The following is a 6,444-nucleotide window of genomic DNA, read 5'->3' as shown; positions in this document are numbered from 1 at the left end:
TTTTTTATCTTAACTTTTTTCACTTATTCTTTTTATTTTTTGACCCAGACCCACTTGGTTCTTGAAGATCCAGTGGGTCTGATGTCTGTAAAATACAGTACTGTACTCTATATAGGTTTCTGCACTGTATTTTACTTACACTGAACAGATCTATGCTTTCAGCACAGATCTGTTCAGCACCATGGACAGCAGGACGCCTGAGCAGGCGTCCTGTTGCCATGGGAACCTTCCCCGTCTGCTCAGTTATGGTCAGAACTTCGCAGACGGGGAAGGGTGAGGACGGGGCTTCGGGGGGCTCTCTGGGGGCTCTCTCCCTCTCCATCGGGGGGCTGCAAAGGCACAGCAGCCCCCCGATGGGAGAGGGAGGGAGCTCCCTCTTACTGTTAACCTTTTCCATACAGCGGTCCGTACGGACCGCTGTATGGAAAGGGTTAAACGGCTGACATCGCATCAACGATGTCAGCCGTTTATACCAGGGTGCCAGCAATGTGCTGGCACCCTGGTATACCCACTGTACACCAACGATTACGCAATAGGAGGCGGGCGGGGGATCGCGATCCCGCCTGCCGCACCGCCCGCCTCCCGCACCGCCCCCCACCGCCTGCGACACCCCCCCTGCACCACCCGCCGCCATCAACTCATGCAGGGGTGCAGGGGGGGGTGTACTATATTGATTTTAGGCACTCTAAAGTTTCTGATCCCCGCGGTCAGGGACCGCGGGGATCAGAAACTGCAAAAAGCGCAGCAAACCGCAGGTCTGAATTGACCTGCGGTTTGCTGCGATCGCCGACACGGGGGGGTCACATGACCCCCCCTGGCGTTTTAACAGGATGCCGGCTGAATGATTTCAGCCGGCATCCTGTTCAAATTAACCCCTGCGGCGCCGGAATGCCGATTTTAAAGTCAGGACGTACCGGTACGTCCTTGGTCCTTAAGGACTCGGGAAATAGGGCGTACCGGTACGTCCTATGTCCTTAAGGGGTTAAACACCCATTTAGGGCAAGATCCTAAATTTGAGGAGAGCGTCAAAAAAGGGACGTGGCCCAGGTCGTGGTGCTTCTGGTGGAGTTCCTGTTGCAGGGAGAGGACGTGGTCGATCTGTCCCAGCTACACACTCAAGTGAAACCCCTTCTTCAGGTGTGAAAAGGCGACAGAACCTGCAGCGGTATTTGGTCGGGCCTAATGCGGTTCTATGAATGGTGAGGCCAGAAAAAGTACAGGTGATAGTAGATTGGGTTGCTAACAGTGCCTCCAGTTCCTTCACATTGTCTCTCACCCAGTCTCCTGCTGAAAAATCAAGGAGGGCAGGGTTGAAGACTGGGTGGAAGATGATGTGGAGGACAATGAGGTCCTCGACCCCACATGGAATCAAGGTCATGCGAGTGACCTATGTAGTTCGGAGGAAGAGGCGGTGGTCGCACAGAGCCACCAGCACAGCAGAAGAGGGAGCAGGGTGCAAAACCGGAGCGGCCGTCCCCTAGACAGTACGCCTGCTACTGCCCACCGCAGAAAGGGACCGAGTACACCAAAGCCAGCTCCAAGGAATTCCCTGGCGTGGCACTTCTTCAGACAATGTGCTGAGGACAAGACACTAGTGGTTTGCACACTGTGCAATCAGAGCCGAAAGCGAGGCATAAACTTTCTCCACCTGAGCACAACCTGCATGACCAGGCATTTAAGTGCAAAGTACGAGCTGCAGTGGAGTAGACACCTCAAAAACCAAGAAAGGTCTCTGGCTCCTCCTGCTTCCTCTTCTGCTGTAGTCTCGGCCTCTTCATCCACCTCTGGAGTGACACCACCGCCTGGGTCACCAAGCATCTCCACAATGTCCCACGGAAGCGTTCAGCTCTCCATCTCCCAAACACTGGAGAGGAAGTACCCCCCTACCCACCCGCGATCCCTAGCCCTGAATGCCAGTATTTCTAAATTACTGGCTTTTAAAAAATGCTGTAATTCCGTCTGGTGGAGACGCATAGTTTTAAAGGTCTTATGGCGGTGGCTGTCCCACAGCACGTTGTGCCCAGCCGCCACTACTTTTCCAGGCGAGCCATCCCTTCCCTGCACAACCAAGTAGGGGACAAAATCCGGTGTGCACTGCGCAACGCCATCTGTGGCAAGGTGCACCTCAGTACGGATATGTGGACCAGTAAGCATGGTCAGGGACGTTATATCTCCAAAACAGCACACTGGGTAAATGCAGTAGTGGCTGGGCCTGAGGCGAATAGCAGTTTGGCGCATGTCCTTCCACCACCGAGGTTTGCAGGGCGCTTCAGTTTGCCTCCTGTTGCTTCCTCCTCCTACTCCGCTTCCTCATCCTCTACCGGCTCCTCATCCAGTCAGCGTAACACCATTACCACCAACTTCAGCACAGCCAGGGGTAAACGACAGCAGCCAGTTTTAAAACTTATCTGTTTGGGGGACAAACCCCACATCGCGCAGGAGCTGTGAACGGGCCCTGAACAACAGACCGAGGAGTGGTTGGTGCCAGTGAGTCTCAAGCCCGGCCTGGTGGTGTGCGATAATAGGAGAAATCTCGTAGCAGCTATGGGACTAGCCGGTTTGACGCACATCTCTTGCCTGGCGCATGTGCTGAATTTAGTGGTGCAGAGATTCCTTAAAAATTACCCCGATATGTCAGAGCTGCTGCATAAAGTGAGGGCCGTCTGTGAGCGCTTTCGGCGTTTTCATCCTGCTGCTGCTCACCTGTTAGTGCTGCAGCGTAACTTCGGACTTCCCGATCACCGCCTCATATGCGACGTGCCCACAAGTTGGAACTCCACCTTGCACATGCTGGCCAGACTGTGCGAGCAGCAGCAGGCGATAGTGGAGTTTTAGCTGCAGCACACACGGGTGAGTCGCTCGGCAGAACAGCACCACTTCACCACCAATGACTGGGCCTCCATGCGAGACCGGTGTTCAGTGGCGGATTATAATTGGGGCGTTTGGGTCGGCAGCCCCGGGCCCAGGGTGAGTGAAGGGCCCATCGCCAATTTGCCATCCTAAACGCCCCATTTTGCGCCACCACCAGACTCCAACTTACTAAAATATATCTGCAGTAGCGACGCACAGCCAGCGCTGCCTGCTGCAGTGCAGACAGTGACAGCCGGCCGGCTTGCTTGATCCCGCCCCTGTCAGCGCCGAAGGCTGTAAAAATGAAGCAGGACGGATTCGGCGGAAGACAGAGTGCTGATGAGAGGAGGGGGGCACGTGACTCAGTCAGTCACTTACTGTAGCTCCGCCTCCTCCGTCACAGAAGGCACGCTGCAGTGCTTTATTCCCACCACCGATGTTCCCGCCCCCAGTCTTCTCAGTGCCACCACTGTCTGAGAGAAAGCAGCAAGGAGGACCTGCTTCGTCGGAGTTAACTTCCAGCATTCCAGTGGGCAGGCGCAGCAGCAGCCAAAGCTAGTACATTTTAATGAATGGTAATGACCTGGGCAGCAGGGCAGTGGGACTGTGGGCTGCCTGTGTCTGTGAGTGAGAGGCAGAGCAGCAGTGGCCATTTTAGTCAGATTACAGGCTACAGCCACTCTGCAGCTTTGGCTCTGCCTCTAATCTGACTGAAATGGCCGCTGCTGTCTGGCCTCTGCTCTGCCTCTTTTTTCACCACAGGTTCCACTGCCCATCACAAAGTGTGTTTGACTATAAAAATTATGGATTATTACACCAAGTGTTTGATATTAAAATGGTGGATTACAATTGATCTTTCTCTTTACAGGTGCCTAGCCCAGCACACCAAGTTTTTGACCATCAAAATGATGAATTATTAATCCCTGTATGATACAGGGATTAATAATCCACCATTTTGATGTTCAAACACTTGGTGTGCTGGTCTGGGCACGTGTGAGGAGAAGGATCAATAGGAATCCACCATTTTGATGTTCAAACACTTGGTGTGCTGGGCACTAGGGATGAGCGAACTTCTGTTTTCAAGTTTGGCGTATAAAGTTTGGGTTATCTAAGAATTCCGTTATGGATATTCCGCTACCACGGACCCTAAGTTATGGTTCCTGTTTGCAGAATCCATAACGGAATTCTTAGATAACCCATACCTTATATACCGAGCTTGAAAACAGAAGTTCGCTCAACACTACTGGGCACCTGTGAGGAGAGAGAAAGAGCAGTGGCACAGAGACATTGGCCAGCAGTCGCCATTTCAGTCAGAACCGAGCCAAAGCTCCAGAGTGGTTCCTCCTCAAATATAGAGATTACTAATCCACCATCATGTTATATTTATATTACAGATCTGCTTATTCCACTATCATTACCTCCTGTGAAATCCAGCATCTCACAGGAGCAAAGAACACAAGAGCAGGCGGTCCTACAAGACAACGGCAGGCAGTCCTACAAGAGGATCACAAGCCATTCATTTCGACGGTAAGAAGCTGTGTCTATGCAAACTGTTTGGTAGGCAGGTCGCTGGTGAGAAATTCCCTTTAAAGGGGTTGGCCACTTTCTGGTAATTGTTGACCAATGTGTTTCTGAATGATATGACACTTACTAATAGTCCTTGGTGAAATTCTGCACCATTTTCTATATTTCATAAGGTATGCGCCCTGTTTACAAAGTCTCTTGTGCTGTCCACACAGAGATCCTGTCCATAAGATGGCCGCTGATGGAGGGTCATGTGACCAGGCAAATCACCTCGATGTGATGTCTCCTCTATTCAAAGACACTGCATCTGCCATCTGTACTTGTTCTGTTTGGATTTTAGTACAGGTGCAGTGTGTTTGAATGGATGAGCCATCAAATGGAGGTGATTTCCCTGGTCACAGGACCATCAGCTGCTATTTTATGGACAGGATCTCTATGGAAATAAGGAAGCATACTTGATAAAATATAGAAAATGGTGCAGAATTTCAACAAGGACTATATTAGTAAGTGCTATATAATGATCTCACAAACACATTGATCAACAGTAGCCAGAAAGTGTCCAACCCCTTTAAGAATTTTAGCATGCAGCTAGAATATGTTATACTTATTCTACAGATATCATTATCGCCTCCGAAATACGTCTCACAGAAGCCTACAAGACAAGACGAGGGCAGGCAGTCCTACAAGAGAATCACAAGCTATTCATTTCAAAGGTGAGAAGTTAAATATATTTATATATGGAGCATATGTAAATCAGAAAACCAAATCCAGAGCCTTTGTTAAAATCAGCCCTTTAAATACCATTTAAAGAAGCACTCCGTACTATTTTTTTTGGCCTATATAGTGCAGAATAATCCATTATATAAAAAAAATAATAACCTGCCACCAGATAGTAAAGTTCAAATCTGCTGTATGAAGGATTGATATAAAATATCAACAGATATGGAATAAAACTTGGCTTTCTTCAACTCGTCCTCAACTGTAAACATAACTTTTATATAGCAAAAGGAGCTTTACACGTTTTTTGGTTAAATATTCATCCAAACTTGTAACTTATACATGTATAATCCTCTGCTTTTTCTATACTTAAGCGGTTTTCACTTCAGCTAATGGCATTTATCTCGTAGACGATGTTAACATGAGCCACTTACTAATGTATAGTGATTATCCATATTGTCTCCTTTCCTGGCTTGATTAATTTTTCCATCACATTATACACTGCTAGTTTCCATAGGTACGACCACCCTATAATCCAGCAGCGGTGGTCGTGCTTGCACACTATAGGAGAAAGTTCCAGACTCACTGGTGGCCGAGACCACATGAGTGCACAATCTTTCCTATAGCGTGCTAGCATTACTACTACTGATGGATTTGATGGATTGCAGGGTGGTCATAATAAGCATGAAAATGAGCAGTGTTATAATGTAATGGAAAAATGCATCCAGCAAAGGAGGCAATATGGACAATCACAATACATTAGTAAGTGCCTTGTATTAACTTTCTCTACATGATAAATGCCACTTACTGAAGTGAGACAAAGCCTTATACTGGGGTCTCATTATACACAAGGAACATTTACTTGTGCTAATCTTGGAGGCAGTTACAGGGTGGAGAGTGCACATATGATTTTGTAATATTTTTGGTAATATTTTTGGATTCTAGATTGTTCATTTTTTTAACATGATTATGGGGGATGTTATAAATGTATTTGGTCTGTAAGAGTGTATGTCCTCTGACACTATTGTATACAGTATGGAACTATTGTACATTTTCCAAACTGGTTGTACAGAAAACTGACTTGGTTGTCCCGAGCAACCAATCAGATCCCACCTTTCATTTTTCAGATCTCATTTGGGAAATGAAAGATGGAATCTGATTGTTTGCTATAAGTAACCAAGTCACTTTTCCTTTTAATTTAGTTTGGATAAATCTTTCCCTGTAATAAAAAAAACAAAAAAACATTTAATATATTATTTGAAGGACCATTTACCATTGTTATAAAAACTTCAATAAAGGTTCGACGTTTGCAAATAATTTCATGTTGTGTAGTTATCTTTAAATATTTACTAT

The 6,444-nt window shown here is 47.5% G+C and overlaps 1 long non-coding RNA gene across 1 annotated transcript; it reads left to right on the top strand.

The window, feature by feature from the left end:
- The first annotated feature begins 3,306 nt into the window (after positions 1–3,306).
- LOC122923384 lies at positions 3,307–5,066 on the top strand. The gene is made up of 3 exons (XR_006387281.1): positions 3,307–3,425; positions 4,245–4,377; positions 4,990–5,066. It is a non-coding gene; the product is annotated as an uncharacterized LOC122923384 (long non-coding RNA).
- The last annotated feature ends 1,378 nt before the right edge of the window (positions 5,067–6,444 follow it).

The sequence above is a fragment of the Bufo gargarizans genome, unplaced genomic scaffold (assembly GCF_014858855.1).
Source record: "Bufo gargarizans isolate SCDJY-AF-19 unplaced genomic scaffold, ASM1485885v1 original_scaffold_1539_pilon, whole genome shotgun sequence".
Classification (NCBI taxonomy): Eukaryota; Metazoa; Chordata; class Amphibia; order Anura; family Bufonidae; genus Bufo; species Bufo gargarizans.
Note: the sequence above shows the minus strand (reverse complement) of the source record. Positions and strands in the feature narration are given on the sequence as shown.